Raw genomic sequence first — 14243 nt, forward strand, 5'->3', positions numbered from 1 at the left:
TTTTTTTTTTTATTCTGGTCCGCGAGAGTTGTTTGTTTCAACTTCTATCTTTTTACCAGTAATAGGTATTGCGGTTTACCCGGATTTAGTTCTCTCACTATCAGTTGGTACCGCTTCTATCGCAGATCCAACACATGCCCCGGTCGAGGTAGTGCCTTCAACAGACGAATTTCGCCCAAGAGGCCAATCACGATGTAAGCCAAGGGGGCATGCACCAATGAGAGGGACCTAATGGGCGAGCGATTGGGTTTGGGACTGGTGTACTACTAGCAAAAGTGCCGAGTGGACAACATTCGAAGCGTATGCACTCCCCGGTTGGCGATGGGTATCCTTAGTCCCAACTCCCGAGATGAAACATCCAAGGGAGCCAAGATTCGTTATGCGGTTCTGTCCGTTCACATTAATATGCTGATTTTCAGGTCGTCCCAACTTGATGGGGAAATAAACACGGGGTAGGATCGTTTCACCCTTCGGCTATTTTGATTACCTACGAGCACGAGTATTTCCTTCACTATCCCAAGTGGAGTCGCCACTATGAGGGGGTCGAAAAAGCACGAGGCTAATGCGTGACCTTGTCCCTCGTGGGTGTGACGTTTCTTTTTGTCAAATCAAGTGTAATTGGATTTCCTGTGAGTTTACACCCAATTAACTAGTAATATAGGAGTCGCCATTCAGTTTTTAACGACAATGAGAAAAACTGACAAAACCCGGTTATCGTGACATAAAGGGAGTGCAATTATGTTTGACCACGACGGCCGTAGGTTCCCTTGTGATCCCTGGTGTGGAGATCTCTCAACATACACCCGCAAGGTAGAGATTGAGGGTTCGGGGGAATGTAACTACCGAGAGGAGTACTCGCTCTTCGATAACTCCAGAGGAAGGATATCCTTACTAGCTCAGCATAAATAATTGAAGGGACATGCGTTAACTATTAAACTAATCTGAGTTGATTTTAACAATATGCAACATATAGTACTAGATCGAACACGATTATCTGATTTAGATTGTTTTAAGGGACCTAGCATGATAATCCAATTTCCCAACATATTATCTTTATTAGGCGTGATAGAACAATCAGATTTAATTAGTTTAACAGTTCATAAAAGGGCGAGGAAAGCAATTAAATCATGGAAAAGGGACACATTACGACGCACCCTTGAGAGGTGCGTCACGGTTCTCAGAAAACTAACCACTTTGACTTTGCTATTTCTCCTTTTATTTAACGAATCTCAAATTATAGGACAGGATACCTTCTGTTCGATGTTTGGATCGATTGCGACAGAACGCGTGATCAGTTTTGCAGCGTGAGGCTTAGGCTTAGGGGTTTAGAGTCAATACTCAGAATAATAATTGTGTGTTGTTCTTTTCACGTCGAACTTAGGGCCCTATTTATAGAAAAGAGTTCGTGGAAAGATAGAATTGTAGAACTCTAATACACGAGGAATTAGGAAAGAACACGTCCCAAGTAATTTCAGCGCCCAGGGCTGGGCGCCGAAGATTTCGGCGCCCAGAGCCAGGCGTTGAAAATAGGATATGGGCCGTTTCTTTGTCAGATTAGGATTCTTAGAATCCGGAGTGTATGAGACTTTAATCGAGTCTTTTAGTGCGTATTAATTTTATGATGGAATGCATCTGGGCCCGTTACGAACTCTAGGCTCGTTAGGATTTTAATTAATACGTAACTCTTATTTTCGAATCGTATTAGGAATAGTATTCTCTCGCAATTTCTATCTCATTTAGGATTTATATTGGAGTGCAACACCTAATTCTGACAGGTTTCTATCTTTTATGACTTGCCACTTTTAACAACTACCCATTACGGAAGTTACTATTTTTAGCAGGTTTCCATAAATAGCAGGTTTCTATAAATAGCAGGTTTCGGGTGAAATGAAAAGGGGAATTGAGATTCGTTATTTTACAGGAGATGCGTTGTCAAGTGGAGATTTATGTTCTCATCATCGAACCTTCCCTTTCAGGAATGGGGACAAAAGTAGGCGTCTACACTATTACATTAGAAAAGTCTTCAAAATGCTACTCTACTATCCACCCTCCTCTACAGACTGGTGGAGAGTGCTCATGGCCTTCAAAGTCATCAAAGTCTTCCTCCGGATCAGATTCATACTCCATATCCTCATTATTCTGTTGTAGCTCACTGTTCACTTCATCATTGTTAGTCTCAGGCTCAAATTCTGTGTCACTAGAGATCTCAATAGTAGGTCCAGGAATGATAGGATTAGGGTTTTCAATCTCAACAACATCATCATCACTATCCTCATCCATATGGGTTTCCATCTCATTATCTAGTCCTGTACGTAAGATTGATGTTTTCCACTGTTTTACCATCCTCAAAAAATTCCTCCGCAAGCTCTATAATAGTGGTCATAATCTCCAAGTCATATCTCCATCTACCATCTGGAGTACCATACTTGTAATAGTTAGGAATACCATTGTCCAAATGCATATCACGAAACCGATTCTTAAGCTCTATGTATGGGTTCCTAGAGGGAAAGCAATGAATAACCATCTCGTCCATAACATCCTTTTTCCTTAGTTCGGGCACATTCTGCACTGTAGCAAAATAGTTGCAAGCAAACTCGATCTTCTTCACATAGATGTGAGGGGTTTCACACTCTAGCTTCTCTAGGTGTCCTAGGTTTGCGTACTTTGAAAGCAACATCTTAAATCCTGAAAATTAGCAACTACAAAGTCTTACTAAGGTGTTCCGAAAACAAAGTAAGTTCGTGGAGCCATACAATGTCAATGCACAAGTACATGCTTAATCATGAATCGTGATGCAATTAATCACATAAAGCAACATAAAACATGATCAAACTTTAAATAAAAGATCACATCAATACGTAATCACACAAACACTTGATTAAAATGCATACTTAGTTTAAATGCATACTTAGTCTAAATATGCCCTTCTTAATCTACCCTTTTCTCACTTAGAGTAAATAAAAAATTTTGAAATTAATTTAAATAAATAACTTCAAATATACACGAAATTATTAAAATTAAAATCGAAAATTAAAATAACTAATCGAATAATTTAATTTATTAATTCGATTATTTTCTGAAAATAAATAAATAAATAAATAAATAATTCGCGAATTTATTTTTTTTTTGAAAAATCCGGAAATTCCGAAAGAGGAGAAAAAAAATTCGGAATTTCGAAAAATTATTTATTCGAATTCCTTCGAATTTAGTAAATTCGAACAAATTAAAAAAAATCAATAAGTTTTCAAATATTTAAAATAATTGGTATTTGGCTTTTCAAAATGTTGAGTACTCAAAAATAACTTTTTGACTTTAGGAAAATAATTTTCGAAAATCCTAAAGTTCTGCAAATTCTACTCAAATAGTATGAATTACTATCGAGTAGTTTTCAAAATCGCAGTTTAAGGATTTACCACTTTGCACTATTAATTAATGCAAAGCAGCTCTCAAACTAGAGCTCTGCAAATACCACGTTGTAACACCCTAATAATTCCTTGCTTTTTATAAGACATTTTCCAACTTAAAACACAGGAATTACCAAGGTATTACCGCCACCGTGATAACGGCTAAGGCTATTTACCAGAATTACGCAGTGGAATTTAACTAACTTTCAAAACACGTTAAATAGTTAATGGTCATTAAAACAAACTGGAACCATCAAGGCCCAAAACCAAAATATTAAATATTCAAAATCCATTAACTATAAGTAGTAGTAATAATAGACTATAAATAGTAATGACTATAAATAGAGTTTATAAAATACGGAAGGTTAAAAAGTCTCTCAACACAGTTCCCATGATAACTTCTCCCGCAAGTTATCTCTACAAACCTGCTTTATTAAGATCTACTCCCCAACAACGCAAATGCAATTGATGGATCATCATAGGGTCATTAAGGCAAAGGCCATGACCAGAAGACATGAAGCACGAAGTCAGCAAAAGTTGAGTACGAACAAGCTAGAATAACATTCTATCCTAACACGCTTCACTCAACGAATTAATAATCCACATGCAAAAGTCATTTAATAAACAAGTAAACATGGAGACAAGACTCGACACTTGACACAACTCTTGACTCACAGTTTAATAATGAAAGTAGCTTCGAACGGGTAAAATAAAGTATATATCCTTAAAAGGAAAGAAAAGGGTGATGGGAGCCCACCATACACCAAATAACAACAAGTCGGACTCCTACCGACAGTCGGACCATACCGACGGAATTCCAATGCACAACGGCCTAACACAAAAGAATGAAACAATGTCTTGTATCATTCAAGGAGTACAAGTTCTCCGACCAGACTCCCCTATTGTTCATACTCAAGGTATATACGTTCCAAGAGTTTTGAAGCTCATTCGGGTTACACTTTACGTTAATTAGTATGTTATGTTCAAGGCGACTCAAGACTCTACACAAGGCATAACATGCAATCAATTAAGAAATGAAACCACTCAACAATTACACTTCATTTTAATCTTTGTGATCAAACATAGGACTCAAGTGAAATCACTCCCATTGTTCCTTCTCAAAAACATTGTTTGAGATAATCCGACATTGCCCATTAACAAGCGGGGTGTGCCCTTAGCACGAATTGTCCTTAGTTCAATTCACATAGACTCTCTAAACATATTCTACCCCTTGGTAGAATAAACAATGTCCTCCAGCAATATTCAATAGGCTCAACATATGCTAGACATCCCGTACTATAGCATAATAATAATAATAATAATAACTTGCATGCGCAATACTCATACATGCAAACCAACTTGAACAACATGCTTGACATAATTCAACGATTATAAAAGTCCATAACATGATAGTTCAACAGAATCTATAAAGCATAATTCAATCCATAACATGCTCATTCACATAGATTCAATAATAATAATCACATGCTTAATTCCATAATAATAATAACATGTTCGTTCCCAATATCAAACATGAATCCAGAATAATAACATATTCATTCCCAATCATCAAACATGAATTCTCAACACATAAGTTCACATGATTCGCATTCAATTCACTTCGTAAGGTCCTCAAGGGATGGGTGGTCACCCTAGTCTTATACGTACCTGGAATACCTAAGTACGGGGGCCACTGTGCGAATCACGACTCACTAGAAATCACCTCCTATAAACACAAAGGAGAAACTTAATTATTATCCATGTTTACTAAATTTCCAGCAACTATTTAAGATTCTAAAACCTTTGTTTTAATTAGAAATTAATCGTTATTCATTAAATTAATAGTCTCAAATAGTCAACTCAAGTCCTAGTATAAAAACATTGACTTTTTAGTTTTAAAACCATTAAAAATCAACTTTTTAAAGCTTATAAACAATCTGAAAATTTAAGTTGATTCCCATAATTTAAATCGTCATTAAATTATGTGAATCAATCGCCTAATCAGTTGGAATTAAAACCCTAATAATAAGTCATCATAAAAACCATGTTTTGACCTTAAAATTGACGCTTTATTAATTCATTAAATCTGAAAATAATAATTTCAATCATTAAAATCAATCTCATCAATTTAAATACGACAATAATAAAATACGGTGTTCATAACCGTTCCAATCAATTTAAATAACCCAAATAATTAAATAATCATACTAATTAAAACAATTTAAAAACTGAAAATTAAAGTTTAAAAGTATACACTTGATTTTCACCAATCAACAACACACACACACAACAATTGATGTGTTGTGTGTGTGTGGGGCGTTGAGCAACAACAACAACAGCACGCAACAACACCGCATGCAAGCAGCGCGGGCAGCACGCAATAGCGCAGCGAGGGGAGAGAGAGGGAGTGGGCGCTGGGCGTTGGGGCACGCGACACAGCAGCAACAACGATCACGTGGGCTGACGCTGCGGGCTGCGAAGGCGAGGCGAGGGAGTGGGCGACGAGGAGTGCGGTGCCCGCACGAGGCTGGGCACACACGAGCACACTCGTGCCTTGGGCTGCAAGCAAAGGGACGGACGAAGGGGTGTGGGTGCCGCAAGGAGAGAGAAAGAGAGGAGAGAGAGAGAGAGATTGCTGAAAATTTTGTGAGGGTTTAATGAGGGGGTGTATTTATAGTTTTTCTTTCCACTAGTAGAAAAAACCCTTATTGCAGCGGGCTTTTAGACCCCTGTTGCAGCGTACATCGTATGCTGCAACTGGGGGGCCTGCAATAAGTCTAGACTTGTTGCAGCGTACAATGTTCGCTACATATACATGTACGCTGCAACAAGTATTAAAATTTTGGCCAAAATCTTGACTTGTTGCAGCGTACAAATTCATGTACGCTGCAAAAGACCCCACCTGTTGCAGGGTACATCTATTTGTACGCTGCAACAAGTCTGAAATTTTGCCAAATTTTACACCCTTGTTGCAGCGTACACATATATATGTACGCTGCAACAAAGCACTTTTGGCGGGAAAATTTTAGTTTTGTTTAGGGATACCTAGAGTGCCTTGCACCAAATATAGAAACCTGTCACAACAATGATAGAATATCGCAACCTGTACAACAAATATAAAAAACAATAACTGTTGTTTTGTATATATTCCAAAATCAAAGTGCACGTACCACATACATTTAAATATATATACGTTCCAATTTCAACGTACGCATACATTTTAATATAAAAGATTGTTCTATGACATCTAAACCAACTCGATCAAGCGCGCTCAGACAAATTAAATAATAAATACTTCCTAGCTGGTAAAAAACTTAGCCCATTGCTCACGAACCACATCAATTTCCTCACTAGCATAAGGCGCATTCCTCGGAGTATAGACCTTCACAAAAGCAGAAATTTTAATTAAACAAAAGATTAAATTAAATGCAAATTAAATAATGTCCTATAACGACCCAATAAGCCTTAAATGTGCATAAATAGATTGGAATGCGTTTTGAAAACTTAAAACTAAGCATATGAATCGTGTAATGAATTTGAAATGAGTTCTTAGGTTCGTTAGTTCAAAGTTGGGAGCGAGAATATCATTTTAGCCTTAAATGTGCGTAAATAGATTGGAATGAGACTTGGAAACTTAAAACTAAGCATATTAATCATGTAATTGGTTTAAAATGAGTGTTTAGGTTCTTTAGTTCATAGTTCGGAGCGAAAATGCCTCATTTTAGCCTAAATATGACCTATAGCGGACAAACTAATCATATGAATCATGTAATAAGTTTGAAATGAGTTCTTAAGTTCGTTAGTTCAAAGTTGTGAACGAAAATGTCATTTTAGCCTAAATATGAACTATAACGGCCAAATAAGTCTCAAATGTGCATAAATAGATTGGATTAAGTCTTGAAAAGTTCAAAATAATCTTATGAATCATGTAGTAAGTTTGAAATGAGTTTTTAGGTTCGTTAGTTTAAAGTTGGGAGCGAAAATGTCATTTTAGCCTAAATATGACCTATAATGGCCAAACAAGTCTCAAATGTGCATAAATAGATTGGAAAGAGTCTTGGAAACTTAAAATAAGCATATTAATCATGTAAAGGGTTTAAAATGAGTCTTTAGGTTCTTTATTTCAAAGTTAGGAGCGAAAATGTCTCATTTTAGCCTAAATAAGACCTATAACGACCAAACAAGTCTCAAATGTGCATAAACAGATCGAATTGAGTCTTGGAAAGTTAAAAACAATCATATGAATCATATAATAAGTTTGAAATGAGTTCTTAAGTTCGTTAGTTCAAAGTTGGGAGCGAAAATGTCATTTTAGCCTAAATATGACCTATAAAGATCCAATGATCCTTAAATGTGCATAGATAGATTGGAAGGAGTATTGAAAACTTAAAACTAATCATATTAATCATGTAATAAGTTTGAAATGAGTCCTTAGGTTATTTAGTTCAAAATTAGGAGCGAAAATGTCTCATTTTAGCCTAAATATGACCTATAACGACCAAACAAGTCTCAAATGTGCATAAATATATTGGATTGAGTCTTGGAACCTTAAAACTTATCATATGAATCATGTAATAAGTTTGAAATGAGTTCTAAAGTTCGTTAGTTAAAAGTTGTGAGCGAAAATGTCATTTTAGCCTAAATATGACCAATAACGGCCAAACAAGTCTCAAATGTGCATAAATAGACTGGATTGAGTCTTGAAAAGTTAAAAATAATCATATGAATCATGTAGTAAGTTTGAAATGAGCTTTTAGGTTCGTTACTTCAAAGTTGGGAGCGAAAATGTAATATTAGCCTAAATATGACCTATAATGGCCAAAAAAGTCTCAAATGTGCATAAATAGATTGGATTGAGTCTTGGAAAGTTAAAACTAATCATATGAATCTTGTAGTAAGATTTAAATGAGTTATTAGGTTCGTTAGTTCAAAGTTGGGAGCGAAAATGCCTCATTTTAGCCTAAATATGACCTATAATGACCAAACAAGTCTCAAATGTGCATAAATCGATTGGATTGAGTCTTGAAAACTTAAAATAATCATATTAATCATGTAATAAGTTGGAAGTGAGTCCTTAGGTTCGTTAGTTCAAAGTTGTGAGCGAAAATGTCATTTTAGCCTAAATATGACCTATAATGGCCAAACAAGTCTCAAATGTGCATAAATAGATTGGATTGAGTCTTGAAAAGTTAAAACTAATAATATGAATCATGTAGTAAGTTTGAAATGAGTTCTTAAGTTCGTTAGTTCAAAGTTGGGAGCGGAAATGTCATTTTAGCCTAAATATGACCTATAACGATCCAATGATCCTTAAATGTGCATAAATAGATTGGAACGAGTATTGAAAACTTAAAACTAAGCATATTATTCATGTAATAAGTTTGAAATGAGTCCCTGGGTTATTTAGGTTAAAATTGGAACGAAAGTCCTTAGGTTCTTAGGTGGCCTGAAGTATAAGATTAATTAGCTCATATGTTTCAGTTATGTACTTCACTTTAATAGCTTCATATTGTTTTTCACTTTTTTTGTTCTTCTATAAATAGCGCTTATGAGAAGTACGGACAAAGTGAAAAGGAATACAATGCTTATAATTGCCTTAAATGCGCCTTAAATAGATTGGAATGAAGAGTTTCCCATCTTTCTCAGCATTAACTGATTCTATTCTGATTTATGCATATCACCTTGTCTACAATGCACGGATATTTCTGGTGTCAACACAAGTTTTCTTAAATTATACCTCTTGAACTAAGGTGGGCATATAGATTGTTTACCAGTTGTTGGGATGTGTGTAGTAAAAGCATAGTGGGATAGACATGGATGTATTAAGATAGAGTGTCGACTCACAATAAGATGGAGAGCAAAGGACACGGGAACCAAACTCTGAATTCTGCAATCGACCAGAATTATGCATGCAAAAGTAGAAATAAAAAACAGATCTACTAACCAAGTGGAAGATGAATCAAAGTTGGGGAAAGGATACGTCCAAAACAGCACGAACGACTACATAAGAGACATTACATCAGTAAGTAAAAGGTTAGAAATGAGTAAGTTGCTTGAAATCTGTGTTGGCTAATTACAGGTTTAGCTTGGCTAGGAACCTAAGGCTGTTATCAAGTGCAATCATGACTAGCTTGTGCTTGTATGAGCTAGCTTAGAACCTGTAAAATAAGCTTCTTTGGTGGCACTACAGAGTACAGAAGATAAAGTGCGAAAAATATTAGCAAGGTCTCAAACACGACAGTGGCAAATAGAATATGGACAATATATATAACCTGCAATGCAATCTGCTGTTGGGCATGCATATATACACTCTCTTGCTCTGGCTTTGGTTGTTAAGTACCCTGGTTAGCACGCCGAACAGTAAGGGGTTTTATCACCCATCTTGATTCCATTTAATGCTTGACAAACAATATCTGTAACAGACATATCACTATTTATTTGTTTTTATCATGGAGTTTTTAATACAAGAGGTGAAGTAAATCATTGACAAATTCAAGTATTAACTTTCTGGTAGGGAAATTCTACATTGAACAAATTAATTGAGGGATATATATGATTAGAGTACCTCGATCGTCTACCAAACTAGGGTGCACCACTGCTATTTACCAAGAATAACATCCTTAAGGGTTAAAAAGGCTCCAATTATGTGGAAACAGAAAGCTTGAAGACCTCAGCCATTGGCATATGTCCAGAATGTTCAGCGGACACTACTACTCTAGCACCAACAGTACCAGCACTCTCACTCAATGGACTAAAATCAGAAGATGGAAATATTTTATTAGTTGCAGAACAAACCCAGACAGTAAATGAAGATATTATTATTGTCTTAATTTATGGCAGAGGGCAGCAAAACAGGCAACAACTACTTTACATCCGCTAGATACTATTTTTGTACTATCACGTTTTTCTCCCTAAAACCCAGTATATATGAAGCTCCATCCAATATCCAATCAACAGAAAGCATAATACATAATTTTCAGACGAGAATACATTATCATATGCAGCCAAATAAAACGTTTTTCAATACTGCAGTCTTCTAAGCAGGTGCAGAAGAAGAATAAAAAATTAACTTAGGGGAACTTTTGTGGTTACTTTTGAGTTTCATATCTCATCCTAGATGGGTAACAATGTTTGAAGTATTGTCAGTATATAAAGATAAGCAGCAAATATGAATATCATACGAAGGCATATGTCATTATGGTGACCAACTCAATTTGAACTTGGGAATATTTACTTGGATGCGGCTGAAAGAGGAGATTAAGGTACTTTCCTAAAAGATAGTGTGAGAAATATAGTGGTCTATAAGTCTCTAAGAAGTAGGTTAACATAGAGGGCACTTCAATCAAAAGTTGCAATTTAAAACTAAGCACATTAATCATGTAAAAGATTTAAAATGAGTCCTTAGGTTCTTTAGTTCAAAGTTGGGAGCGAAAATGTCGTTTTAGCCTAAATATGTCCTATAACGATCAAACAAGCTTTAAATATGTATAAGTAGATTATAATAAGTCTTAGAAACTTAAAACTAAGCATATTAATCATATAATAAGTTTAAAATGAGTCCTTAGGTTCTTTAGTTAACGTTGGGAACGAAAATGTCATTTTAGCCTAAATATGACCTATAAAGACACAATGAGCCTTAAATGTGAATAAATGGATTGGAATGAGTCCTAGAAAGTTAAAACTAAGCATATAAAACATTTAGTAAGTTTAGAATGAGTGCTTAGGTTCTTTAGTTCATAGTTGGGAGCGAAAATGTCGTTTTGTACGACTTCGAATTGCAACTTAATAGCAATTTCAAAATGCAGATAATAGGAATCAATAAAGATTTTATTTTAGTAATTGTTGTTCATGTTCTCAGGCTTAAAATCTAACCTAGTTTATACTTTCTACGTAGTGTTTATACAACCATAAGCAATTAAACTAACCTTCTTTAGAGTGTAGAAGAAATAATGGAATCCATCACCAAAGGTACTCCATTTCATAGACCATGTAAAATTAGGAGCTTCAAATAACGGACGCCTGAAGTGTGGCTGCAACATATAACAGAAAGTTAAGGAACAGTAAAGAGAAGAAACGGCAAACCTTTTAAACTTATGCACTAGCTCAGAAAACAAAATTTCGAATGCATTTACCTGCCCAAAAGAAATTGATATGTAGATACCATCTGGCTTCAAGACCCGATGATGCCTTGAAGCATTGTCGTTACCTTGCTTACGGTTTCAGGTTTTGGGTTCCACGGATCACCACTGTCCACGAACAATACATCCTTGAATCACAAGTTTATTCAAACTTGGCAGATTAAAAGCCAAATTGCACTTTCGAAAGAAAAAAATGAAGTCCATACTAGAAATGGTGTTCTTACCATTGTTCCTTTCTCAATAACCACATCAAAAGAATCATCCGCGAAACGCAAGTCTAGCATGTCAGCAACCATGGCTTTAATTTCTGACATTGAAGGAACCACCATTCACCAATCATCCTAAAACAAGAAACAGGGCAAGAAAGAGGGATAATCAGTATGACTAAATCGAAATTGATTCATGATTCAACCAGACATCAGTCTATTAACTTAAAGCCTGCATACCATAAAGCCAGACCAGGTAATCCATTGCTTAATTCATTAATTTCCCAACTGACCACTAAACTGATACTTTGGTTAACTTGCCAACTCCAATTAACTAAATCAAACCAACCTACAATCGCAGTGCACAAGGCTCTCGATTCTTCAATTTATATTTACAAAGTATAAAACATAATTGCACAAAATAATTCAAATACAATTTAATTAGTAATTTTAATTGAAAATACAAAAATAAAAAACAGACCTAGCAAGCTCCGTCAACCACCACCGCGGGCTGTCGTCCGTCACTCCGCTGCTGCTGTGGAGTGGTTCCGAGTAGTGCTTTGCTGCCGATACGAAACGCTCGAACTCCCAAATCCCGAAATTCTTCACAAACCCTAATTTCTTAAACTTAATTAAAAATCCAAATCCCGGCAAGAGAAAGGAATGGTGTCGTCGTGCTAGGTTTGCTTGTGAAATCCCGGCAACCTAGGTCTCCGTGGTTGAATTACGGCAAGTTAGGTCTGCTTGCGAAATATTTTTCTACCGCACCAGATAAGAGGAGTAGAGGAGAGAGAGTGACTGAGAAGCAGAGGAGAGAGAAAAAACCCAAAGTTGAACAAAGTAGAGAGGAAGATGAACAATGTAGATGGGAAGGTGAACAAAGTTGAGAGGAAGATCGAAGAAGAAGAAGAAGAAGAAGGGTGGTGTTTCCGGTAGAGCTGAGGTGAGGGAAGAATGGAAGAATTGAAAATTTTGAAAATGAAAAATAAAATTAAGTCCCTTGAACGCGAGTAAATTTTTGAGACTGTTACAGGGAACAAATTAATTTTAGACTGACCTGTCACAGCGAACAAAGAGATGTACGCTGCAACAGGATAAAGGCTATTGCAGCGAACAAATAAAAGCCCCCTGCAAAAATGTTTATTGCAGGGAACAATTAAATTGTACGCTGCAACAACCCTTTAAAGGGTTTGACCCGCGTTGACCGGCTGGTTGTTGAAGCGTATTAATACATGTACGCTGCAACAAGGGGGCTGCAACAGGGGTTTTTTCTACTAGTGTTCCCACATGGGCTAGATTTTGGTACTTTGAGTTGGGCTTACTTCCGGGCTTAACTAGAATTAATCCTTGCAAGCCTTGTTGGGTTTGATCATTGAACTTTAAACTGGGTTTTGATTAAATTAAATTCATTTTCAAAACACGACCCAACAAATCCCGATTAAATAAATTCGTTGAATTTATTTAATAAAAATATGATTTTCGTAATTAATTAATAATTAAATTAATTAAAAATAAAATACATTTAATTCTCATTAAATGGAATTAAATTAATAAAAATACTTTATAAATATAAAAAAATACATTATAAATATAATAAAATATTTTTATAAATACAGAAAAATACGAGGTATTACAAGAGGGGGTTTCCTCGGTTAAACCCCAAGGTTAGATCACGTTTGTTCCGCTTGATAGGACAAGGTGCTTCCGAATCGTTATCCCGGTTCCATACTTGGAACAGAAACGGTACAATAATGAATCTCCTTTAACTTCATTTCTACGACATACTTCGTAGTACTCTATTCGTTTCTTGTTGATCTTCATGTTTACCTAATCGAGTGTTCTAAAATATTATCCTGTTTGAATTTCTTTATTTCACAATTTTATTTACTCATTTGTCCTTAATATTTTACTGTATTTTTGCCAAATTTCAGTTTTTTTTTTCTTTCAAAAACTCATTTAAAATCAACGCACTTTTTTTTATTTTTAACAGTAAATTTATTACAAGTGCTTTTCTTTTCCCAAGATAAGAACATTACGAGCACTTATTTTTGTTTTTTTTTGACATATGCTCAAAGAACAAACTAAACAAACTACACAAAAGTATTAAACCACAAAAGAGAAGTAGACGATGCAGTTGCTAGCTCATGAGCCTGCTGCACTTGTTGACGATCAACCTTGTTGACACAACACCAAGAAAAGGTTTTCCCCACTTTCTTGATTTCCGCAACTGTCCACATGATTTGCACATCTAACATCGCATCCCCTCGCAACAGTTCAACTAACCGATGTGAATCAGTTAAAATTTTAACTCTTGTTATCAAAGACTGAGACGCCCACCGTAAACCTAGAAGACAAGCTTTAGCCTCTGATTGCAAAGCCGAATGAGAAGTGCCTGGCTGAGCTCCTCCCAGAATTCTCCCCTCCTGCAGATACTGACCATCTAGAACCCAATCCATTCCAGCATTCCCAGTAATCTTATGCCACGAACCATCCAC

At 35.9% G+C, this 14243-nt stretch overlaps 1 long non-coding RNA gene across 2 annotated transcripts; it reads right to left on the minus strand.

Annotated features, from left to right (window-relative positions):
* Positions 1–6558: 6558 nt before the first annotated feature.
* Positions 6559–12703, minus strand: LOC130464181 (uncharacterized). Of its 2 annotated transcripts, none has more exons than XR_008924522.1 (8): positions 12230–12703; positions 11767–11883; positions 11537–11650; positions 11330–11434; positions 9970–10155; positions 9677–9817; positions 9349–9404; positions 6559–6786 (listed from the first exon to the last, which is right to left on the minus strand). It is a non-coding gene; the product is annotated as an uncharacterized lncRNA (long non-coding RNA). The 2 variants fall into 2 exon arrangements; XR_008924521.1 differs by having other exon boundaries at positions 11537–11670.
* Between the last annotated feature and the right edge of the window lie 1540 nt (positions 12704–14243).

Source organism: Spinacia oleracea, chromosome 6 (assembly GCF_020520425.1).
Source record: "Spinacia oleracea cultivar Varoflay chromosome 6, BTI_SOV_V1, whole genome shotgun sequence".
Classification (NCBI taxonomy): Eukaryota; Viridiplantae; Streptophyta; class Magnoliopsida; order Caryophyllales; family Amaranthaceae; genus Spinacia; species Spinacia oleracea.